Source organism: Mauremys mutica, chromosome 2 (genome assembly GCF_020497125.1).
Source record: "Mauremys mutica isolate MM-2020 ecotype Southern chromosome 2, ASM2049712v1, whole genome shotgun sequence".
Taxonomy (NCBI): domain Eukaryota; kingdom Metazoa; phylum Chordata; order Testudines; family Geoemydidae; genus Mauremys; species Mauremys mutica.
Window position 1 is genome coordinate 83,189,814 of NC_059073.1, and position 26,084 is coordinate 83,215,897.

The 26,084-nt window shown below is 43.8% G+C and overlaps 1 protein-coding gene across 4 annotated transcripts in view; it reads left to right on the forward strand.

The window, feature by feature from the left end:
* The window catches only part of OSBPL1A (oxysterol binding protein like 1A), a 130,723-nt gene that overhangs the window by 55,873 nt on the left and 48,766 nt on the right, over positions 1-26,084 (forward strand). The window contains exon 1 of one of the 4 annotated variants that reach the window (XM_045004762.1): positions 1,924-2,088. The exons of the other annotated variants lie outside the window; for them this stretch is intronic. The gene's annotated coding sequence lies outside the window, so the exon portion shown is untranslated. Of the gene's footprint in view, positions 1-1,923; positions 2,089-26,084 lie in introns of those variants that run through there. 4 annotated transcript variants of the gene reach the window in all.

Here is a 26,084-nt window from a genome sequence, read left to right on the forward strand (position 1 = left end):
CACCCATACTCCACCTTGGCAGGAGGAGTAAGCACAGTTGACAGGGGCGCCGTGTCAGTTGACTCGCTGCTATGAGGACAGCCAGTTAAGTCGAACTAAGATACTTTGCGTAGCTGAAATTGCGTATCTTAGTTTGAACCCCCCCAGTGTAGACCAGCCTTTAGGCTGTCAAACTCCTTTCATGAAGGATCATTTTCAAAGGGTCTTGCAATCTCCTTCAGATGTGTTGTGGGCTTCTTTTCCTAATCACTACCCGTTTTCATACCCTGTATAGATCCAAGTTCCTTGCCCTTTTTTAGGACTCTTTGATCAGACTTCTTCCTTGCCTAATGTCCACTGTCTCACTCATTTTACTGTGTATACTGCACTAATTTTGTTGAATTTTGCAGCCAGTAATCTATTTAATGCCACCTATCAAACAACAAATTTGTAGTTGTGAAAGAGAGGCCTTATCTCATGCTCAATAGTTTATCTAGTTTTTATCAAAAATTGATTTTTGCTGGTGTCTTAACCTTTTCCGGTACTAAAAAGTGCAGCTTGCAAACTTGTTAGAATGCAAAGTTAACTTTTAGAATGCTGCTGTGTATCTGTTGTATTGGGTCCAGTTTTTGACCTTTGAAAAAAATGTTAACTAGCACGAAGGAATGTCCTTTTCTCCATAGCCCACAGTTGTAGCATAATTATATAGTACCTACACCAATGGTACTCCTGTGTCTGAGAGTCCTTACTAATGCATTATAAATCATATGCCTTCCATCTCTGAATTTTTTAAACTAGTGGGGGAGTTTAGCTTCCTCCACCTGGTTGTATTGTGAGAACTTCAGCCTGCCCCAACCCCCGCACCTCCCACAAATCATATCAGGTTGGGCAAGGGTGACTTGTGAAGGGTAAAGCTGAGTTGGAGGAAAGCCTTAATCACCCTTTACAAACGTTGCATGTTCTGGATGAATTGGTAAAGGTCGGCCAGGTCAGAGAGCTAAGGCGGCACTTAGGAATAAGCCGGGGCAGTGCGGTGAGGATAAGGTTACGCGTGTGGAACTGATGCACAAAGTGTAGCGGGAGCTTAAAAGAGAGACTGTTTAGTCTAGTCATTTTCCTCCCCCTTTAAGCACACCCCATTTTGCCCTGCGAGCGCTTTAGGGAGAAGGGCTGCAGCTCCCGGCCGGGCTGGCTCTGAACGCAGCGCTCTGGGCTCGCTGTGGGAATCGCCTTCCCCGACCCGTCCGGCCGCGGGTCTCTGTCTCCCGCCCGCGGCTGGAAGGGGCTGGGCGGGGGATGGGGCCGGGAGCCGCCCGGGCCGCCCTGCCCCTCCCCTCCCCGCTGGCCCCGCGTGCTGGCGGCTGCAGCGCTGGCCCGGGGGCATTTCGGAGCGGTGCAGTGACCCCGCGGCCGGGCGGGGAACCGGCTTGTCTGCGGCGGGCCCCGCTCGGCTCTCGCGATACGCCCCGCGGGGGGGGGGCTGGGAGCCGGGTGCCGCCGCTGCAGCAGCTGGCTGGGATTTGGAGCTGGCAGCGCTGCGCACGGGAGCCGGGCATGCCCCCGCCGGCGGCGGAGAGCCGCGCCAGGGCACTGCGGGACCCGGCAGCCAGGGCACGAGGTACCGCTGAGGCGCTCGCGTCTCCTCTAAGCTGGGGGGAGCAGCGGCAGCAGCAGCCTGTGGCGGCGAGGAGGGGGGGGGGACTGCCCTTATCCCTGCACACTAGGAGACTGGCCCTCAGCGTAAGGCCGGGACACGGGGCAAGGTGAACAGGCTGGACCCTCCGGCTTTCGAGTTGCTTAGCCGCTAACAGTCACTTCATTCATGGTGTCTTTTTTTTGCAACTACAAACCTGTCAACGTGCCTGCCTTGGCGTCCCCCCTTTGAAAGTTAATGGGTTTATTGCTCTCCTGGTTGACGTTGGGATGAAACCCTCAACATAGAGCGGCTAAAACGTATTCACTAAACCGTTAAAAAGACTAAAGAGTGATTTGTGAAGCTGTTCAGTTATCTTCAGGCTGAATTTTTTACTGAAGCTTAGTTTGTCATTGAAGCTCCATCCTCAGAACAAGTGTAACTTGGAATGTTTCTGGTGGTGACTTTGCCACAAGGTTAGTAAATCTTGTTGAAAGCAAGCTTTTGCCTCTTGCTGGATTCAGTATCCTAGCTGAACTTGGGTTCTAACTACAATCTAGGGGCCAGTTTAACCTGGTGTTGACAGTGACATTAGTAACATATTGCTACAGTGATACAGTAACTTAGCACAGTTAAAGGGGCTCTACTTAAATGTCCCCAACATTATAAAACTGCATACTGATAGCTACATTCAATATAAACAGGTTTTAAAATCTGTTTTCTACAATATTAGAACTTCATTCAGTGCAGCAACAAGAATTTGAAAGAGAAGCTTGATTAAACACAAGCAAAGCTGATTTAACTTTTTTCATCCTCTAGCACTATAGAAATACAGAAAAGTATGCTGAACAGTAATTTAGATCTTTGTAAAACTCACTTCTTATGATCAAAGGTGGCATTAGTAACAGAGGTAGTAACCTCTTTAAACAGCATGATTTTAAAATTGACATTGTTCCTTTTTAAAGATAGAGATATTACTTGCACTCTGCTTATTTTCAGTTTCAACAGTTTTCTCCTTAGTTAACTTGGCTGAATCTTTCTCACTGCCTGTGGTAAACATTCCAAAAGATGATTAACTGATAAATGACTGAAAGATTTTATTAAAGATGGCAAATGGGGAAATGCAAGTTTATTTTTGCAGATTATTTTAGTCAATGTTAAATACCAGGCTTGGTGTGTACATAATCCAGAATAATGCACTTCTTATTTGCATTCTCTGCACTAACTTTTGTCAGGAACCATTCACAGTATATTTAACGTGGGTAGATGTGTCAAGATGTGATTCTTCACTACTCATGTGCATAATTAGCACAATATGTTCAGATAAATGCATTTGTAATTTGAATGATCATAGTGCTTATACCAGTTGTTAGTGTAATGTCTATGTAGAAGGCCAGTGGAGAGGTGATTGCTTTTTGTTTTTCATGTTGCTTTAAATAGCTTGGAAACCTCAAGCTGTGCCCAAGGCTAGCCTTGTAAATGTTTGTCGGTGTTGCCTCACTCTGTTCTCATTTTACACTCCTATATTTAAATTGGATTGCATGCTCTTCCAGTACATTAAACTCTTTCTGTCCTGTACAGCTACTCGCGCAGGGGTGTCCATGTTGTGACTCAGGAGCCTGTTGTGAAAATCAGAGTTCTAAATTATTCTTCAGTGTGGCTGGTAACTGACTTGATTGTGAATTGAAAACTGAACTGCCCCCAGTTTGATTGATTTGTATTGAATCGGCCCTACTGCTTCCTATGGGGAGAAAGTAAGTGGTGCCTCCCCTGCAGCCTCAATGCCCTGGGCATGAGCACTGTGAGCAAACTGCAGCAAAGGGACAGCAGCTGCCGCCCCCCCCCCCCGCCAGCCCAGTGTATTGCAGGAAAGTAAAGAGCAGCTCTGGTTGCTATATTGCCTGGCAGACTTGTGGGACCCTTGAGACAGAAGGATAAAAGTTCAACTGGCGCTCTGAGCCTAGGAGAGCACCTAGTGAAGGATGTGTCACAGCCATCCAGGATATCTGGGAGACGGAATAAAGGTGAGAACCAGCAACCAGTTGATTCTATGATTCCCTTTTCCAGCTGACTCTCAGGTTAGAGCAGTCTGGGTGCTGATGTACTTAAACTGGCTGGTTGTGATCCCCAAGGGACCTTGTGTGCTCTGAGGTTAGCCAGAATACAGTGTGCTGTGGCCATGCCCTCTTCCCAACCTCTGACTTGCCACCTGTCATGAAGGAGGCATGGAAGCTGGCTTTGGAGCACTGGGGATGCTCCCTTCTCCTTTGCACTCAGTGGGAAACTTGCAGGTCACTTCTGCTGTCTTTCCACCACCCGAGCACAGCAAAAGGGATAGAACAGGACTAAAAATCTGCTGCAAAGTAGATATTGTGCCTCCTTTGCCCCTTTAGAGTAGTGTTTTTCTTTGGGCTGAAAACATTTGACACTGACTGGGACCTGTAGTACAACTAAAATGTTCTGATATACAGCTGGCTTCTCTGCTGTTGTCTGTCAGGTCTGAAGGTGCTTCCTATCATAGTCCATGTCATACAGTAAACTTTGCATTCAGCATGGTGATAAGTCCCTACCATTAGGGTTTGCAGCCTGGATTAGGGTCTGTCTGCTTCAGCAAGTTTTACCAGTAATACTAATCTAGTTACACCAGTGTAATGATATTGATATAACATTCCCCGCCACATCCCAGTCTAGACACTCTCTTCTAGAGGAATAACTCTTTTCAGTAAGTAGGTAAACCCCATTTCTCAAGTGACAAACTGAACCAAAGAACAATATTTTTTTATACCAAAATGAATGTGTCAACATAAGCAGTTAACGTGGTTAACCATATTGGTTTAAATTCACACCTTGGGTTATACCAAAAAAGTAACTACATACATCAAAGAATGACACACCCATATGGTATGGGAGGACAGTTACTGATGAGATAAGCCTTACTATAAGCTTATCACTAACATATTATATTAGTGCTCAGAGGCTCCAGGCATGGGAGATGCTCCTTGTGCTGAGCTGAGGATATGCATACTTAAAAGAACACCTGGTCCTCCTTACCCAAAGAGTTTAGTCTGAAGAGACAGATGAGTGGGAGGGAGAGGAAATAGACTACTGCATGTGAGAAAAGGCGTAAGGGTGAAGTTGAGCACATATCTTGTTGGTTCCAAGTTTTTATAAAGTCTGTCCTGACAGCATGGTATGTAATATTCTTTTCCACCCCTGCAGGAGAGCTTAAAATTTTTTCTTCCCATGGATGTCCTGAGAGGGAAAGCTAGCCATGTTAGAGGGTTCCTCTTAAGGGGAGAAAGCTGCTGAAGTCCAGTAAGCCCAAGGCCTTAAGCTGCCAACTCTTGAGTAGGACAGTTGAGGAATGTTCTTCTGATCCCAAGCCTGTCTGCCTGGACCAGGTTTAAAGTATGTCAGCTGTGTGCAGAACAGCTGATAGACCGTGTATCCTAGTGGACAGACCAACCTGTTCAATATGCAATTGCACAGTCAAAGCCTAGTACCATTATATATTTTTCTGTTGGTTCCATTATGCATGTTGTTGCATATTTCTTTAGTGCCTTGTTTTTAACGTTGTATAAAGTTAATTTTTAAAGAATACTGTATAGCTACCAGCAGTTCTTGGCCCTACAAGATAATTTCAAATTTCCATCAGGTAAATAGGGCATTAGCATAGGAAAGCTTCTTTTTTTACTCAGAGGCTAAAGACTTACACTTACAGTGCACTATTGCTGTTGTAAGTTCTTTGGAGCGGAGATCCTTCTTTTGTACAGTGCTTAGCACAATGGGGTTCTGACCTGTCACTGGGGCTCCTAAGTGCTACTGTCATACAAATAACTGATATGCTTCTGTTTTTGATAGTTGAAATGCAAACTCTGATTGTTACCCCCTTGCCAAAAGCTCAATTGATGCTGTATTTTTTCATTATGCTTTTTTGAAGAATGAATTTTGATTTAAGGGGGGGAAGTCTTGACCTCTCAGCAATTTGATTTTTAACTGTAATAGGTAGTATATTTGTATCAACAAAATTCAGCATCTCTAGCTGTGTAACTGCAGTGGAATTCTGTGGGTGAGTTAAACTAGCCTGTGCGAAAGTTTGTATCTGGCTTTGATCGACTTGAGATACGAGACTGAAGGGAAAATGCCTTCAGCCACTCCAGTGCATTAGTTGCTTACTAATGCACATACTGGAGTGGCTTATTGCTGATGGAGTATAGCTTGTTAGTTTTATTCCATTATTAAACAGTCCCATGGAATTCATGCAGCGTTTCACTAGGAACTGCTTTACATGGGACTCTGGAGTTTGAGGGATGGTTGAAAACTGTCCTTTTTCTTTAATGTAGCCTTTCATTCTTCTGCTTCTTGCTTCACCTCTGTTCCCCACAGGCTGCCCCAGGTAAATATCTTTCCTTTCCCCTCCATTAACAAACAACAAAATATCCCCACAGCACTTCATGGCTAGAACCTCAGAACAAAATCTTAGAGTTGGTGTATAGCTGTGACATCATAAAGGCCCAAACAGCTTAAAGAATGTGGTTTTGCAAGCAGAGACTAAATAATCTGTAGAATACAGAACCCCTCTACTCTGGAGTGAACAGAACTATTTTTTAGCTCTAGATAGGAAGAATGGAGGCCAAAGACACAAAATATATTAACACTTAGGCCTACACTACAAACTTTGGTTGATTCGTCTTAACGTTGACATAAAGCAGCCTCAGTTGGTATATTGTTTGTGCACATCCATACCTGGCTCCTTGCATTGGTGCTGCACATATTCATCAGGAGTGCTTGTTGATGCAGAGTGGCACACCATGGAAAGTGTGCTGCTTCTTTGAGTGCTTGTTCATGTCCGTTCCAATCAGGTGTGTGCGTGCTGCCTGCACAGTTGCCGGAAATCTCCCCCCCCCCCCCCCAGCAACTCCCATCAGGTCAGCTGTGGTGCCTTCATGGTGTTCAGTATATGACCCTGCCAACCCAGCCCCTCCTCAGTTCCTTCTTGCCACCTGTGACAGTTGTCGTAACTGCAAGTGGCTTGCGTACAAGTTCTACTTGCTTCCCCAACTTTCTAGTGTAGTTTTTCCTCAGTTTATAGTTCTAGTTTTATTAGTAGTTCTGTTAAGAGTGGGAGGGTTTCCACGCTGACATTTCCCCTTGGAGACCTAAGGGCATGCCTCGATCCCCAGGGTTCAAGTTCTGCAATAAGCCCATGCCAACGGGCGATCCCCATGACGCTTGTTTAAAGTGTGTCGAGGAGGCTCACCAAGCTGATAGACGCAGGATTTGCAAGGGTTTTGACCCAGGACAAAAAAAGCGGGATTTCAGGTTGAAACAGCTCCTCGTGGAGGCAGCCCTGAAGCCGCAGTCTGCCTCAGCACAGCAGGACCCAGCACCGAGCTCCTCAGTGGCAGAATTGGCACAGCAGAAGATCTCGGAGAACAGAGACTCATGGCACCGCCAATTCCCTGTACCTAAGCTTGTGGGAACTGCCTGGTGCTGGTCCCACTCTCTGCTGCTGCAGAGGAGGCTTGCCAAGCAGAGTAGAGGCGGATCTCCTGTGAGACCCTCCCCTGCAGTCTCGGCCAATGGGTCACATCCCAGAGAGGAACACCCGGTCCCGAGACCCTTGGAGTCAGCACCAGGAACTTCAGACCCACAAGGAGTACTGTTGAGCCCAGGGCCGTTGGACTCCCCAATCCATATGGTGGAGGAGGCAGGGCTACCGTCTGCCCTAGACACGTTTGAGGCTGCGCTGGACCTCATTGCCCTGATGGCACCACTGTCCCTGACTCTCCACGACAAGCCCCTGGCACCGCCGAGGGCACTACCGTCCCACGGCAAGCCTACAATGATGCGCCTGTCTGCATTGCCAGGTCACCGATCCCTGGCACCGAGTGAAAGGAGGTGTCCTCATGAGTCCTGGAGGTGCCGGTCCCTGGATCGTCGGAGGTCCCACTCCCAGCGCTGATCATCATTATGTCTCCAATCCCCTCAGTAGAGATTGAGGTCTCTGCTCCGCTCCCCTTCTTTGTGCCACCACTTGCCTGGCCAGCTCTGATTGGCACGGCCCTGGCCCTCTAGATCCTGGTCCCCTTCCTCAGAATCAGACACGGGGTCTAGATACTCACACTGGAGCTGGCAGCAGTCGGCACATCGACAGCCCGACGCAGGTACAATGGCAAGGACTAGCACAATGGCCTTTTTTGACTCCCTGGGCATATCACCAGTCACAGGGTACCTTGTCCAAGGGCTCCTGGTCAGTGGCATCTGAGCCCAGGCTGTCGAAGGCCTCGGCCAGCTGCCCCATGCCCAGAGGTGTAGAAGGGATTCTAGCTATAGCACCTTCACCAGCACAGACCCCTGCCTCTACGGTGGAACAGATGGTCACCGACCCAGAACAGCAGGTTGAGCAGGAGGTCCCCATGTACCAACAGGCCCAGGATGACCCAGTTCCCCTGCCTGCGTCCTTGTCCTCTTCCCCAGACGAGGCAGTAGAGGGAACTTCAGTCTCAGGACCGCCAACCAGGACCTACTCTGCAGGCTGGTGCACAATATGGGCTTACAAGCAGACGAGGTGGTGGAATAGGAGGACCCAATGGTAGGTATTTTGGCCCCAGAAGGCCCATCTCAAGTTGCACTGCCACTCATTAGGACCATTCAAAATAACACCAAAACTGTGTAGCAGATCCCGGCCTCTATCCCTCGATGGCCGAGGGAGTAGAACGCAAATACTTCATTCCCTCCAAGGGTTAAAGTATCTATAATCCCACCCACAACCCTGCTCCTTGGTGGTGTCTGCGGTTAATGAATGTGAAAGGCAGGGGCAGCAGGGACCCACACCGAAGTTCAGGGACTTTTTAAAACCTTGACCTTTCCACCAAATAGTCTATTCCACAGGGGGCCTACAGCTGAGGATTGCTAATCAGCAGGCAGTCCTGAGCAGATGTAATTTTAACTCATGGAACTCCATGCTCAAGTTTGAGGAGTTAATACCATCTGAGTCCAGGGACAAGTTTGGGGTCGTTGTGGAGGAGGGCAAGATAGCGGCACAGACCTCACTGGACGCCACTGACTCTGCGGTGTACACCTTGTCCTCCGGCATAGCCACGAGGAGGACCTCGTGGCTTCAAGTTTCGAGCCTACCCCCCGAAGGTCCAACAGATCCTGCAGGACCTTTCCTTTAATGGGACAGGATTATTCGCAGAGCAGACAGACTCCAGGCTACGCAGCCTAAAGGATTCAAGGGAGACAATGAAGTCGCTGGGGATGCATACCCCAGCCAGTCAATGAAAACACTTTAAGTTCAACCCCCTCAATGTCCTTACCAACCTCACTAGGCAAGACTTTCCTAGAAGGCGAGGTAGGAACGGCAGGCATAAGCTGTCCCAGCCCTCGTAGTCATAGGGCCAAGCGCACACCTCCTTGGCCTCCAAGCAGGCCTTTTGAAGGTGCACCCGGGGACGACATGCCAAACGCTGTACTCTGCTTTCGGAATCATCTATCCCACTTCTACCATGCATGGTCCCAAATAACGTCAGCCCACTGGGTTCTCCACACGGTAGAACTGGGATATTCTCTCCAATTCTGCTCCTACCCTCCCTCCCACCCCCATGTCCCATTGCTCTTCAGTGACACTTCTCACGAGCAACTCTTTATCCAGGAGGTGCAATCACTCCTTGCCATAGCAGTGGAGGAGGTTCCTCAGGAGCTAAAGGGCAAAGGGTTCTACTCCTGCTATTTCCTAATCCCCGAGGCAAAGGGAGGTCTCAGATCCATTCTAGACCTGCGAGGGCTCATCATGCGGAACTTCAACTTCACCATGAACCTGGTCTCCCTGAGCACTATTATTCCTTCCTTGGATCCAGGATTCTGGTACACCACCTTCAACATGAGACGCATACTTTCACATAGCTATTCAGCCTGCACACAGATTTCTGCGGTTTGTAGCCAGCCACAAAAGCTATCAGTTCACGGTCCTCTCCTTCAGTCTGTTGACAGCCCCCCAAGTGTTCACCAAATGTATATCGGTCGTAGCAGCCTTACCTGCACCTGCCTCCTGCAGAGTATATCCCTACTTCGACAACTGGTTACTCAGAGGGTGCAACAGGGAGCAGGTGGAGTCTCAAGTCTGACTAGTCAGAGCGACTTTCCAGAGGCTGGGACGACTCCTCAGCATGAACAAGTCAACCTTGTCACAGACTGAAAGAGTAGAATTCATCGGTGCGGTGCTGGACTCGGTGCAGGCAAGTGCGCTCCTTTCAGACCGTGACCGATTTCAGACCATGATCGACATTATCCAGAGCCTCAGGCGGTACCCCAACCCTCTACCACAAGGGGATGCCTGAGTCTCCTCGACCACATGGCAGCCTTCATTTACGTGGTCTGGCATGCCAGACTGAGGCTCAGGCCACGTCAAGCATGGCTCGCGTTTTTATACCGCCTGGGGCGCAACAGTCTGGAATCTGTGGTCATGGTGTCAGACCAAGTACTTGAGTCCCTCCAATGGTGGCTTGACCCTCGCACAGTGTGCAAGAGAGTCCCCTTCAACAGCCCCCAGCCCTCCTTGTCCCTAGTAATAGATGCGTCAGCTCTGGGTGGGAGGGCACATTTGGGAGAGCTCCAGACACAAGGATTATGGTCGCAGGATGAGCTCTCCCTGCATATCAATGTCAGAGAGCTCAGAGCAGTATGGCTAGCATGCCAAACCTTCCTATCCCGGCTCCAGGGCCAGTGTGTACAGGTAATGACGGACAACACCACGGTCCTGTTTTAAATCAACAAGCAAAGTGGAGCCCGCTCTTCTACCTTATGTCAGGAGGCCCTGCAGCTATGGGAGTTCTGCATAGAATTTCTCCAGGTGAATGCAGTGGGCTATCTCCCAGGTGTGCAGAACAAACTAGAAGACCACCTTAGCAGTTCGTTTAGCAATCATGTGTGGGTCATCTGTCTGGATTTTATATATTCCATCTTTCAAAAGCAGGGGTTTCTCCAGGTCGATCTGTTCGCCATCCAGAGGAACAGGAGGTGCCCAATGTTCTGCTCCTTTCAGAAATACAGCCCAGGTTCGATCTTGGATGTGTTCCTGCTTCCCTGGGGAGACAGTCTCATGTATGTTTTTTCCATCATTCCCACTTGTGCACAGAGTACTGCTGAAAATCCGCAGAGAGAGCAAACTGCTGGCCCTGGCATGGCCCCGCCAACATTGGTAGACCACGCTTCTGGAGTTGTCAGTGAAAACTCTTATTGCGTTACCACTCTACCCCAATCTGATCACACAGGACCACAGTCGCCTTCACCACCTGGACCTCCAGTCCCTCTATCTCATGGCTTGGAAGCTTCATAGCTAAACCCAGTGGAGCTCACGTGCTCAGAACCAGTAAGGAAGATCCTGCTCAGCAGCAGAAAACCGTCGACCAGGGCAGTTTATCTGGCCAGGTGGAAGAGGTTCACTTGCTGGTGTGCCAACATCACTCCAGGAGTCTATACTACTTCTCCACTCCAGGAGTCTATACTACTCATCCTGGAGTACCTTTTGCACCTCAACCAACAAGGCCAGGCAGCGTCATCCATCAAGGTACACCTTGCTGCTATCTCGGCCTTCTATCCAGGCACCTCCTGGACGCTCCATGTTTGCTAACACTATGGTAGGATGTTTCCTTAAAGGCCTGTAATACCTATATCCTCGGGTTAGACAGCCTCTCTGGCATGGGACCTTAACCTGGTTCTCTCCAGACTAATGGGACCCCCATTCAAACTGCTGGCAGCTTGCTCTCTTCTCTACCGGTCATGGAAGGTAGCTGTGACCAGGGTCCTAGTGGGGAGCCACCTGTGGTCATTCAATTAGGGTGAACTGCAAAGAATGTGGCAGACAATCCCCCATAAAGCTGGTGGATATTTCAATACTTATATTTACCAAGCCAGCATAAAACAGGCCATTTGCTTGTTCCTCCACCATTCACAGTACATTTCAAAGAGAGATGAATACTGAGATATCCCATGTGTTCAATTCATTTACATGATAGGATGTTCTTTTGACCTCTGAATTGAGAATACAGCATAGACAGGGACTGTTGATTACATTGTCCACGTACTCATACATATGTTTTTGTGTATTTATGTATCTCCCTACATGTCTTTTGAGGGTTATTTATTTTGCAGGATGTTTAATCCTTTCTAGCCATGTGTCACACCCCCTACGTGAGACTGGTGTGGAAGGGCAAAATTTGAGCTCCTGGATACACCTTAAGGACCTTACAACATTGATATGAGCTGTGTTTATATTGAATTCTTTGTAAGGCCAAATTATCAATGCATGCTTTGGCCCCAACCAAAAATTTAGCCCATACTTTGTGAAACACTTTAGTGATTCCAGGGTTTGGTCTGTTTGTTAACTTAACATAGCCATTCATATTTTTTAAAGAGCCCTTACTCTGGCATTCAGCCATGAAGGCTGTGAGGTGTTGTACCTCAGTTTCCCTTTGCACACAGTACTTCAAGCTTGTAGTGGTTTTTCTGCTGTGTACAGTTTCAAGATTAGATACAGGCACTAATGGTGAAATATCAGTATTATCAGGCCTTTTAACATAGCATGTGTTGTATAATGAAACAATATAACCAAGAAGGCTTTTACAACATAAGTTCTTGTGTATCACTCCAAATATGTTCAAGGGTTTTTCCAAAAAACCATGCACATTGTACATTTTTACAGTTCTTGGTATCCGCAACAAGTTAGTTACAGTCATTAGCAATAATATCTGTTTTATCACAAGTGTAGATTTACAATTATTTTTGTCATGCCAAGCCTTTGGTTTAGACAAATCATTCTTTAGGTCAGCTTGTTCAATATCCCTTTTGAATCTTTGTAGCTTTTTCTTGAACTCAGGATCTTCCTTGACATAGGCTTTCAGTTTAACTACTTCCTTGGTGTCTTTATATTTTAGGGTTGACCTGTGGCTTTTATTTGCAAGATTTAGTCCTTTCCTTCCTCCCTGTCCAGTAGGGTCAAAATCTGAACTCTTTTGTGTAACAGAATCCATTGGCTAGCTGGGTACATCCTCTTTGCGAATGGCTATGGGCAAGTCTTTGTGCCCCCCCTCCCCCCCATCAGTCAGGTAATTTGCATCAACACAGACATTAGCTTGTTTACCAGCTTTCAGATCCTTAAGCTTTAAGACCGAGTCCAGCCTTGGAACTGGTGAAGAGATACCATCCATTTTCACTAGCATGTTAGACTCAAGGTTCTTTTGTCCTTCCCTTAACAAACTCTGCTTCCACATGGAATCAGATGTTAAGTCCACTAAGACTACAAGTCATATCCAAAATATCTAGAGATGAGTTTGCCTGCTCTCCCCTTCATCTTTGTAACCCAATTTTTTTCCCCTCAATACCTGAGTCAGACTGCTTACTTAAAGAATTAACATGGAGACATTCATGTTCCAACAACCTTGTCTCCCCAACAAGCTGGTTAAGCTTGTAGGGAATTTAAATAGCCCTAACAATTTTTATTTCATTTGAGACCTTTTCAAAGCTATCCACACTGGGTCTTTCTAAAGCAAAGTCAGTGGATCTATACACCTCAGAAAGACTCTGGCAATTAGGAACTGGAACAAGTCTCCCAAACAAACTGTTGCTTTCTTCTATACTGTGATTCACTGAGAACACAAATCACTTCTACACCCATCAGTTGCAGCAGACTGCTTGCAAAAACTACCCTGAAGATTTTCCTCTTTAGAAATCTTTCTAAGCAATAACCCATTTTTCACAAAAATTCTGCCCTTATCCTTTTCACCTAGGACTTGCTCTAAAGGAACATTTTTCTGAGCAACAGGTTTTTTGGATTTCACTTAAATCCAGAATCACCTCTGTCCCATCAGGAGGATTTTCACAAAACCCCCTTTCAAATAAACTGCTATACTTCGTAGTCACAAGATTAGAAGCATTCTCTTCCCTGTTACAAGTTTCCACATTGTCAGTGGGTAAGACAGTCAAATCATCTTCATGCTTTCCTTGTGCCCTGGCTATATCATCACCCTGATCAGACAAGGTTGTTATATCTTTACTCAGCAACACACTAGCAACAAGCAAAATAGAAGCACCATAATTGCTTGGTCTCTGGGGATTATTTATGACCTCATCTGGATGCAACCTAGTTGCAATGTCGTCATCCCTAGCAGACACACATTTAGGATTACTTCCTTCCTGGGCTTTAGTTGTGTCCAAAACCAACTTTGGGTCAACTGATAAATTTTCAACCATCATAGGCTGACAAGCTTTTTCTGTCTGCTCTACAAACAAAGGAGCTGGAGAACCATTCCCCTTTAACAGACAAGCAGCTTGGGTTATCCTTTCCTTTGTCCTAGCACACATGGCTGGTCATGGACAATTGCTTGGAGATTGGGGTAGCTCCCTTCATAGGCAAGTAATTACCCCAGCAGACAATTCTCCACACTGGTAACAGGCAAGGTATAGGGATACTCATGTTCCACTAACCTTGCCTTCCCAAATTGCTCAGACAAAGCCATCAGCTCAGAAGGCTGTCTCTGCTCATATAAACATTTTTCCCTTTCCCTCCCTTAACAGATAAACTGCTGTTTTCCACAAATAGTGTCTTATTGCGCTGAGCTACTTTAAGCACATCACTTTTACCTGGGTCAGGCCGACTTTTCCAAGCTTTATTAGCCAACATTCCATCACCCATAAAAAATTTACCCTTTTCTTCCTCAGTTAGGGCTTTACCTGATCACCAACTTTAATTTGCTCCTAGAGAAACATCTTCCTGAGCCTTATCTAATGCCAGATTCACTTTTGAGATACCAGACAGACAATTAGGAATTTTTTCCACATATGCACTGCTTCTTTGCACAGATAAACAGCTATCTTCCTCATACAAACATTTGGAGAAACCCTCCCTAGGCAAATCCTTGCCCCTAGTGGACAGAGGCTCAGGATTATTTCTTTCATGTGACTGGTTTAAGTTATCAACTTGACTGAACAAAGTTTTAATGTCATCCCCAATCAAAAGATTCTTAGGCAGTAACTTCCTTACACCAGCTATAACTTCATGTTTAACACCATTCCATTCAAGAAAGATTCTGGCTAAAGGCACACTTTCCATAAACTCATGGAGGATTACAATATTCACTCTCTGGTAAATCCTTCCTCTTTGACAAAATCTGTTCTAACAAGTGTCATGTTAGAAGCTGTAATTTTCCCTAAGCAGGTTTTGCCATTGACTTTTACATTCTCTGCACAAGTTATGGGGTTACCTTCACCTGAGCTCATAGTAAAAGCATTTACATAAAAGGTGGCAGTGTTGGTGTAAATTTGGTTACACACAGACAACTGCTTAAAGTCAAACATACCAACATTGTTACAAACTGGATAGATTCTATTCCTATCTTCGTTGAGAGGAACTGGGTTTTTTTCAGTATGATACAGTTCCTGTTTCTTTATTCTCTTGAGTTGGAGCTTATGTCTGTCCACTTTTGCCTTAGCTTCTAGTTCCTGCAATTGAATATAGAACAAAAATGGCAATGTTCAAAATAAGCATTTTTTCACCAGCTTTTCCTTCGATATCAACTATTTTTTGCTTTTGTTCAAGTTCTAGCTGCTGGTTTCTCACTGCAAGCGTTTTCGCTGGGTCTGCTTCCTTATCACTGGCAATTAACATTATCTTTCAGTTCCTGCTCTGGGCAACCCTCTCTGTAAGCACAATTCTCCCAGGTTTTTCTGTCAGGATCTTGATCATGGGTCACTCACTGTAACTGACTTTTAACCCTTAAACTCTCCAATATCAATTAAATTTTGACAAATGTGTGGCTCTGGTCCAAAAACCCAATTAACCTATGGTAATGTGTATCCTGCCGACTACGCCACTGTGACTGGGGCCCTAGTGGGGAGCCAGCTGTGGTCGCTCAATTAGGGTGAAGAATGGGGCAGACAGTCCCCATAAAGCTGGTGGATATTCCAATACTTGGTAAATCTAAGCCAGCATAAAACAGCTTCCTTATTACCTTACTGGTTATTCAGAAGTCCAAACAACACAGATCTCTTAAAGTGATCCAGCCTCAGGCCTCCATCCATTTTATTCAGTAACTAAACCAGTGCAAAGAATGCTTTTAAATTGCACAGACAAATACATAAAAAAACTTAATGGAACGTAACTTAACAAGGGGAGAGAACATTCACATCCATTTTACCTATACTTACAGCAACTGTTGCTTTTACAGGTTGGCATATGTGAAGCTGTGGTTGTCCTTGAAGTCCCCTGGGGTAGAGGGGTAGGAATGGGGCCTCTGATACTATGTGGAACATTTGGGGTGGGGGGTGTGCTGTAATAGTTATCCATGGACTGCAAAGGGAGGCAAAGCTGGGATTTTTGAACTTGTAGGGCCACCAGAGTCTGCAGCATCTGCATTTGATGCCAGAGAAGCCCCATATATATATATGTCCTGGTGCATCTCCCTTTCCTTGTCTTGATGGGACATCTGGGCCTTTCTCCTCTGCTTTTTCTTCTCCAGGCTGTCTGCAGTGTTCACCCTCCAAGCCCTTTGCTCATAGTCTGATGCAGGATCTCATAGAATGTGTCCTCCTGAGTCCTTTTTTTCCCCCCCCTTCTTCTCCCCCCTCCCCAAATCTGGCTCAGGGATTTGATGGTGTTGAGTGGGAGCCCCCTCACAGCTGCTGCAGCAGCAGCTACAGATAAAACACAGATATCATTGTCAATCTAGCTATGATAGAAAGTGAAAGTTAAGTCAGAATTCCCTTCCCTTGCTTCCTTGAAGTTTTAACAAGACGTTTACTGACGCCTCTGTTTTGGAGTGCTTGTGCCTGGCGCCCCCCACAGCTCCAGCCATGGTGAATGTGGCTTGCTGGGTTGAGGGAAATGGGGAGGGAATTGCTCAGTGAACATAAGAGTGACTAAACTGGGTCAGACCAATGGGCCATCTAATCGAGTATCCTATCTTCCAACAGGGACACATGCCAGGTGCTTCAGAGTGAATGAACAGAACAGGCAATCAAGTGATCTGTCCACTGGCAGTCAGAGGCTATGGGTGCTCAGAGCATGGGGGTGCATCCTGGCCCTTCTTGGCTAACAGCCATTGATGGAACTATCCTCCATGGATTTATCTAGGCCAGGTCTGCATTACAAACCTACATCTGCATAACTGTCACTCAGGAGTGTGGAAAAATCCATACCTGAGTGGTGTAGTTATACCACCCTAACTCTACATGTAGACCCTTCTATGTCAACGGGAGAGCTTCTCCCACTGACACAGGTAGCGCCTCTCAGGGATGTGGATTAACTGCACTTCCAGGAGAGCTTTTCCCATTGGCATAGGAGCGTCTTCACTCAATCGATACAATAGTGCTGTACATGAAGAAAAGCCCCTAGTTCTTTTTTGAATCCTGCTATAGTCTTGGCCTTCACATCATCACCTGACAATGAGGGCCACAGTTTGTGTTGTGTGAAGAAATACTGCCTTTTGTTTTAAATCTGTGCCTATTTTTTTTTATTAATTTAATTGGGTGGTTCCTGGTTCTTATGTGAAGGAGTAAATAACACTCACTTTCTCCACATCAGTCATGATTTTAGACTTCTGTCATATCCCCTCTTAGTCATCTTTTTCCAAGCTGAAAATAATCTCTCCTCATACGGAAGCTGTTCCATACTGCTAATCACTTTTGTTGCCTTTGTGTACCTTTTCCAATTCCAATATATCTTTCTGGAGATGAAAACTTTTGTCACAGATGGAATACTACTAAACTTGAAGGCTTTTGTATCTTAAAATGTAGTTCTAAATATTACTGTTAATTGTGCTGTTCCAACTTATTACCTTGTCTTCTGAGAACTTTATTTTTTAATTCTGATTGCATTATTGCAGCTATTGTTAAAGGAATAGCTGGTGAATACTAGATTACTCACAATGATATAACTGTGTACATTCTGAAAACCACTATTATAGTTTGTGCACATCACCCTCATAGAACATTTTTATATATTACAGCCAGATATCTTTCAGTAAATTGCAACACCTATGTCTGTAAAGGGCACTTATGCCACTGTTCATTTGACTTGCCTGCTAAAAGGTTTAAACTAAGTCATACACTTCCGTGAATAAATGTTTTTTGGCCTTGCACCAAAAGGATAAATGATGGCATTGTCATTACGTGGGCAGAGCCAATCAGCACTCTACAAACAAAGTGTCACTTGTGTGAAAATTAAGGGCAGAATATGGCTGCAAATGAGCAATGACCTGAAGGTCTTGTCTTAAAATAGTAGCGTATTCATGTTTTGTCCCAAATATCCTGAATAGCAAGGATAAGAGGAGCATTGCCACTGTAAACTTAGCTTTATCTGGTGTATTTGAGTACTCACCAATGCAGTTGGCTCTTTTTACTCAGTATAGTGCTGATGACAACTGCTGGCTTGACAGCTCTGGAGATAGAATTTCTCCATCACAAATGGATATTCCAGTGCAGGCTTCCTCACACCCTTCTGCTCATGTGCTCCACCCTGACCTTGCAAGGGCCACCTCTTTAGGTAAGGGGTAATTCAGTCTCCATGCCCACCCACCGTTTCCTGTCTGAGACTGCCAATAGACATGACTCTTGTGGAGGTAGTTGTATGGCATGGCACTTATCCAGTAGAAATTCTTCTGTTAAAATTGCAGCTAGTCTCTAATTGAAGCTTCTTGGGTGTTTGTTCAAATATATCTACTAGGTGAAACTGACTAGAAACTAAAGTGAAAATTGATTATCTGAAGGGCTCAAACAAAATATCACAGTGGGGAATACAACTATAAATATTCATTCTTTGAATGCTCTTATGTCTTCCAGATCTAACAGTCTCACCTAGGCTAAGGGACAAATTTTGCCCTCAGCCATATGCTATGCCTAGTGGCTTCAATGGAAATTTCATGCAAGTAATGAGCTGACTGGGCTGTAAAATACTATCCCAGAGCTGTCCCTCCTTCCCGCCCCCCAAAAAACACCATCTCCCGCATCCATATAGAGTTCACGGGGAACAACTCCACCCTACAGAGTAGCTGTAGGATGGACTATTCAGAGTATCTGAGATTATGATAAATGGTCAGTTGGCTCATGGTACATGATCTTTCTTCAGACACTTCCCCATTTACCAAAAATACATAACAAAACCAAGTTGTACCGTGGAAATAAAGCCTCAAAGTAAATGTTTTCAAACACACACTTTTATAAAAGATTAAGAAACGTGCAACATTGACTATGGAACAGCTTTTTATAATATTGGCCAGCCTTCATAAGTAACTAATGATAGGTTCGGAATCTGGAACTTGTAGCGTGGAGAACTAAATTTACAGGTAGGATGTCATTGAAAGCAGCCAGTTTTGCTCAGTTTACTCTACTCTAAAACTTTAAACGCATCTGTGTTAATTATGCTCAAATCCCTATGCAGCAGCTTTTTTTTTTAATTTTTGTGGGCAGAGAAGTTTGTCAAAATCAGCTAAAGAACCTGATAGTTGCCTGGACAGGAAAAGCACCAAGTGATGTTGAAATAAGTGGACATATGCATATTTTCCCCTGATGAATATGAAATAGTTATCAGAAACACAATCATTGGTATTTTGAAAACTTAAATGTATTAAGGGAAATATAGCTTATACTAAACTCTCCTTTTATTTAGTTAAACTTTATAAAATCTTAACATTAAAAAGGAAAATGTTACCAGTTTAAAAAGTGCAGTGTCAAGGGATTTTTTTAGATCTTTACACCTTGGTGGGTAAAAGTTAACATTTCATTCTCACAGGCATCCCTTTTATTCACCTGACCATCGCTGAAAATCTTCTAAAGTTTATGGCCTTGACCTGGTTTAATGCTTAACATGTAATATTATGTATGCAAACAGTTCCATTGATTCTACTGTTTGATGCATGAGATTATTCATGGGTGTACTGTTTTGAAGGAAGGGGGCCTCATTTTGTAAGGGCTACTCTTTATAAAAAAACAAAACAAAAAAAACCCCTCACTTCTGGCTCTGCAGCAAGTTACACTAACAAAGCACTACTTCCCAAAGATGTGCTGACATAAGTGATGCACAAAGACTTTTGGCATAAGGTACTATGGAGTTGCACCAACCATATTGATTTCAGTTCAACTCAAAATAGCATAGCAATAAAATACTAAAAGGAAATGGACAAAATTGATTAATTTGAATGAGTCTGTGTTTTGGCTAATCAGTATGTGACTAAGAAGACTGGAGTAAATAGAATGGGGGCAATGCGCTATTTTGGCATCTTCTATCACTGGTTTTAACCCCAAATTAGAGTTTTTTGTATATTGCTGAACCTCTCCTCCCACAGCTGAGTCATCTAAATAAAAGGCAAGTGCAAAAATACTCTGAAGGGGGACATGGCTACATGTGTATCCACTGCAGATCTCTCTTTTAAAAAAAAAAAAACACCTGAAAAGGGTCTGTGTGGTTATTTATTTGACTTTGATAAGCATGCAAGGGTTCCTATCCCAGACTTGACACCCATACCATACCATTGGTTACAAGTACAATGCAAAAACCACTGTAGAATCAAAACAATAGCAGTTCTTCCCCTAAATACACCTACAAGGCAGGAAAACACTAAACAAATCACTGTTCTAATCCCAGCTACTTCAGCCTTCCCCAGAGGCTTTCTGGAAAAGATGCACTTTGCCTCGCCCTGACTGTCAACAAACTATGGGGTGTATTTCTCCTGCAGGGGTGGTTGGGGTGAATTTCAGTCATAGGACCTTCTTGGAGAAAGTCCTGCTGATAGCAGCTCCCTCTTGTATACCAGAGAGATTCCAGTATTCTTGCTGATATTAACTGAAATAGGATCTTGCAAGGAGAGAATGGTCCCAGGCCATATATGACTTTTTAGTTCAAAACAAATTCATGAATTGCAGCCAGTTCAGATTGTGGAGCAGTGTGGTCACATGCTCCCAGAGGGCTACGTAGTTCAAAACAGTTTGTATTTTGTACCAACTTAAACCTATTCAGAAGTTGCAGTAGAACATATTGCAGTAGTCAAGTGTAAATGTGAAAGGTGAGGATTATGATAGCAAGGCCCATGTCCAAGAGGAATGGTCACAGTCTTCTTTTCAGAGATAAAGGGTGGGGGAGAGTCTTGGTCATTGATATATGGATAATCTAGAAGCTAGGAATAAACCAGTCCCCTAAGTGGCGAATGTTGGCCATAAATGTGGCCTCAGTTGAAGGAGGGGTGCTAACTAACCTCAGCCAAATCTTCTAGGTGCCTCCCTAAACCCCACCATTATCACCAAGTTTATTCAGATTGATACCAAGCTGACTGAGATGCATCCTAGCCCCAGTCTGAGCCTCTTTCAATTTCTGGGCAAAAGTGGTTTATCAGCATAATGGTAAGTGCAGTGATCAAGAGCACTCTGGTGTCTTGTGGACTTTTTCTATAAACTGTAGGATTTAGTAGGGCTACTTTAAACTGCTGGGGTGGGCTATGATGGTGGCTTGTTTACAATGGGAGAGACCTTATCCACCTGGTAACGGACGTGGACCCCACAAGGGAAGGGCTTGGTTCTTGAATTCCAGGTCACAGTATGGCAGACTGTATGGATAGACACTGTTTGCAAGACTGTGGAGCATTCCTGCAGGAAGCTTTGGGGCATTGTTTCAGAAGTGTCAGCTGCCTGGTGGGGCAAATCTCCAGTGTGAGTCTTGTGAAATTGACCATCTGTGTGTTTCTATCACCACCTCTGCGAAGCCTGTGGTGTCTTCAGTGAGTTTTGGATCAGGCTGAGGTGATATAGATTGTCAGGATGCCTGGATTAGTTTTTGGATTTACAGATTAGGTGGCTGTCATGAAGAAACTTTCGATTTGAAGTGAGTATTTCCTGCATTTGAGCCAGGAAGGGAAAGGAGTATCATCTTTGCCTAATGAGTTTTCTGGGTCTGGTTGACTAAAGTATCCTGGGCATGAGGTGGTGAGCAACTCTGAGCCTCTGGTATCGATCAGCCATATTTCCATGATGCAGACCAAGATGCGCTTTTGTAATACAGTCTAACATTTTACCTGTCAACAATGTTCTCGGCTTACTTCCTTGATTAGTCACAACGTCGTGTTTTGTGTGTTTGAAGTGTACCCATTAGTAACAGCATAAGTCGCTTGTTAGTGACACACAACTATTCCTTCTATAAATTTCTCTCTGAAATGAGTAAACAGTAAATGTTATCAGAGCTGAGCAGGCATCTCGCTGAGCAAGAAATGATTGTTGTAACAAAGCATGATGGATTTAAAAAAAAATTGGCTCAGTGTTTCAATGCACTGGCTTACACCAACATGACAGTAATGGTTTGAGGAAAAAATGTTTACTAAAAGCTACAAGGAGGACTTACTGGAATCAGTAAAGGCTCTTGCTGTCTTGCTTTGACAGGTGAGGCCACATAATGGGTTGTAATCTTCCTTATTGTTAGTGGGTTAGCTTATATGAGAGCTACCGTTTTTAAAGCAATAAGTTGATGAAGGCGTCTCAATGTGTATTTTTCTGTATTGGAAAACTCTTAATACTCCAGGAATTCTGCTATGATATCTAAACTTTTACATTGATAATAGAATCATAGAATGAAGACTTATCTTCAGAATAATTGCTTTTACTGAAACTCAAATGTATGCTTAAAACCAGGAGTACTTGCAGTATAAACTTATAACTGCATTCTGCTGTATATGTACCAACTAGCTTCAGCTTTCATTTCAGCACACACCTAGACCAAACTTTCTCAGTCATGTACTTATGTAGTGGAAAATCTAAAAGCATGTCATCATGCCACTGATGCTGGGCACCTTTATGTGACTATTAACATTCAGAAACATGTTAGTTAATAAGAAAGGACTCTATGCCGTCTTTGAAATCTCCACATATTTACACTTGTGCTGCTCAGAGGATGTTGGGAAGGTTTCTATAATCCATCTTATAAATGGGGAAGATACTGAAAGATGTCAGTCACTAGATGTAGCTGAACTTTTTAGGTTTGAACAGAAAGCTAGAACTGTATAGATGCAAGAAACTCCAAATATTAAATTTGGAAGCTGTAAGAAGTAGAATGATAAATTACTCGGCACTAGTTCAAACTGGTAGTGACCAAAATAATTCAACTATGTGGGAAGAAACTGGTACTGGGGAAACAATGAGCTGTATTGTAGCAATTGTGTGGGTTTGTTTTTGTACTGGAATATACAGTTGTGTTCATGTTTCAGATTTCTCTCTACAGTTGAAGGCTGACTTAAACTGTTACTCTTAAGACTACCACCAAGGAAGGTTTATATTTAATGCCAAATGTCACAAGTCAAAGAATCCCCTACTTTGATTCCTACTGCTCCTTGTATTGGTAGCTTTACATAAGTTCATGATGCATATTTGGACTGGAGCTGGCTGCAACACTTTATTTAAAAAAAAAAAAAGACTAGCTTTGTAGGTCAAAATAAAAATTCTCTGCAAAAGAACTTTTATTCTAGAAGATGGTTCTGATTTTGGTAAACTTCTACAAAAACTGGCTTTTCATGGGAAACTAAAGCTAGAAGTTTATCTTAAAGCATATATGAGCAGTCCTAAATATGGTGAAATACTCACTCATGCTACAAATTCATTTTAAATGTAACAGAAGAGTATTAATCTTTGTTATAAAAAATTGAAACTAGAGAGACATTTCATCTTACATTGCAATACTATAAATGTGTCCAAAGGGTTGGTCTTTTCCATGATACCATGCAGTCTATTGGAATAATTGTTTTTTGGTAAATTTAATAGTATTCCTCAAACAGCAGTAGGGTGCAATGCAGAACTTGCAAGTTGAAGGGCTGGTAATCAGAACTAGTCTTGAAGTGGACAACAGGGCAAAATTGATTAAAGGTAGAAAGATTGAGAAAAGGAAGGTTTTAAAAAAACCTTTTTTTCCAAAAGTCTGGTAGGTGGACATGGATTCATCACTGTGATTCCAACCTCTGAGACTTGCCATAAAGCCTGGGTCTTGTACCAGAAATAACTGCTGGCCCAAAGAAAAAGCAACCTGTTTTAAAGACCAGAACTTCTCCAGAACTAGTAGAAACTAATTCTGTACCTCCATCGGAAAGCTGGTAATCTACTGGTGTGTAATGTTGCGTCTAGTCATGGTGCTTCATGATATCAAACCTTAATTGTGCCATTCCATCACCATTTTGCAGCTTATCTTTTTTTTCCTCAGTTGTGACCTGACTCTAATAAGTAGCATTTGAGCAGCGATCAAAAATTCATGCTTTGTGTTTGCTACAGAGCATTTGCTGGGTGGGCAGTGATTTTTCCTGTGCTCATGGGTTATCTACACTCTATAGTAAGTATTCCAAAAAGACACTAGATTTCTTGCTGCTAGATCTTTGAGATCTCAGGAGAAACTGAAGACACCATTACCTTGATGGCTCAATTTATTTTTTCTGGCTAATGAAGGCTTATTAGTGAAATGTACTCTTGCCCAAGGGGTTGTTTGAAGAAATACTATCTGGCTGTGGAGCTTCTTCAGTCATTCTGTTAATACTAATGTGCCATTCTGTAGTGCCTTTTAATGTGTATTACAAACACAAAGTCTCAACTATTCTCTGATATAGGATGGGTATTTTTACATAGTCTCTGGGAAAAAAAAGTTGACTCTCTCCAAGCTAGCACAATGAATAAGTGGAGAACCTACTTGGTTTAGTTGGGAACTGGTCCTGCTTTGAGCAGAGGGGGGGAATAGATGACCTCCTGATATTCAACCCTGATATTCTATGAACCTAGAAGTGGAGAACTTAGAAGTTCTGTCATGGTAGACTATACTACTTTAGGTAGACTGTTTAAACAAGATTGGACAATGAATACCTGGAAAAGTGCAATATTATAATGTGTTTTTTGAAGCTGGGCATTACCGCAGATAATTCCAGGGAAATATTATGTTTAGGAAGGAAGAAGATCCTTCTTCACAACTCAGAATGTCCAAACGTAGAGCTTCTATTAACTCGTCTAAGATTGTGTTCTTTCAGAAAGCGAAATGAAATGAGTCATCTTGCCCTCTTGACTGCATAAAGACAGGTAATATTTCAGAAATGCCAAAAAATTAAGTCTTGCGCTATTTCAAACTTTATTTTACTCATCTCTTTAACAGCTGCTGGCCTAGTTCTCTTTCCTGAAAAGTCCAGATTTCTTCCTTCCCATCTCTGTCCATCCTCTCCAGCTGCCTCCAGATCTTGGTTGATAAGCAGTACTTCCATAGCGCTGCTTGCAGCTGTGGTAGCATGCCACATAATGATCCCATGTATTTGTGGCACTGAAGTCTCAAACATCAGTGGTATGATTCTGCCTGTTTTTGGAATATGCCATTGTTAATGGACCTCAGTTTAAATTAACTTGGAAAATAAAATATCACAGAAGGCATTAGCTCTATTGAATTGGGATATATATGATATGAATTGGAAGATGAGTACTGGATTACAGCAGTCTGTAATCCAAACTGCTCTAAATACCAGCAGGTTTCAGGGAAAATTTTCTTTGGCCCAGCAGCTTTTCTTTTCATACTTACAGCTGTAATTTGAACTCAGTCCAATGAAGGCTGCAGAATTTTCTGTTTAGTAACGAGTTCTTGTGCTGTCCCACTGGGTAGGGTGTATATATTTATTTTGTATTACTGTAGCACCTAGGAGCCTAGTCGTGGATGAGGAACACGCTGTACTGGGCTCTGTACAAACACAGAGTAAAAAGATGGTCCCTGCCCTATTGACCCATGTAACTGAAGACTGTGTAGGTATTAAACTTTAACAACAATTGCAGTGACAGTAGTACAGTTCATAGTCTTACAGGTAAAATCATTGTCATTCTTTCTGAGCTAAAACTAGATGGATCGATAGTTTCAACTAGTAACTATCAGATTTACAAACTGTTACTGTAATGGTGTACTCTGTATCATGAAACAGAAAGCCTAACTGAAATAGATAACTTGTCTTAAACCCATCTCGCTGAACTCAACTCTCATAATTCAGCAGTGGAAAAGTTGAGATCTGTATTCTTGACCTGCTACAACTCTACCACAAACTGCACTTTACAGAGCTTATGAATGGAATACATGGTAGGGTACATTACTGTAGTACTTGGACTGGGTTTCCAGAGCTGCGCGCACACTGAGATGGATAACATTTCAATCCCAATGTGAGATTACATTAAAAGCAACTACTGAACTTGTTCTTACTGCTGTAAAACAAAAGGTGAAAGGGAAGCAAACAAATGAGACAAATACAAGGAAACTCCTCTGGAAACTGTATCATGCTGAGTACATTCCCTTGTCTGTCTGCAAAGTCTAGTTGACAGAAATGCCAGTAATATCCAATAAAATCTTATTTTAAATGGTGGGGAGGCAGGGCCCTGAAGATACTGTAGTGGGAAAGTAACTCTCTAAATGGCAGTGGAGGTTCTGCCTTGCTTTTCTGCTGCT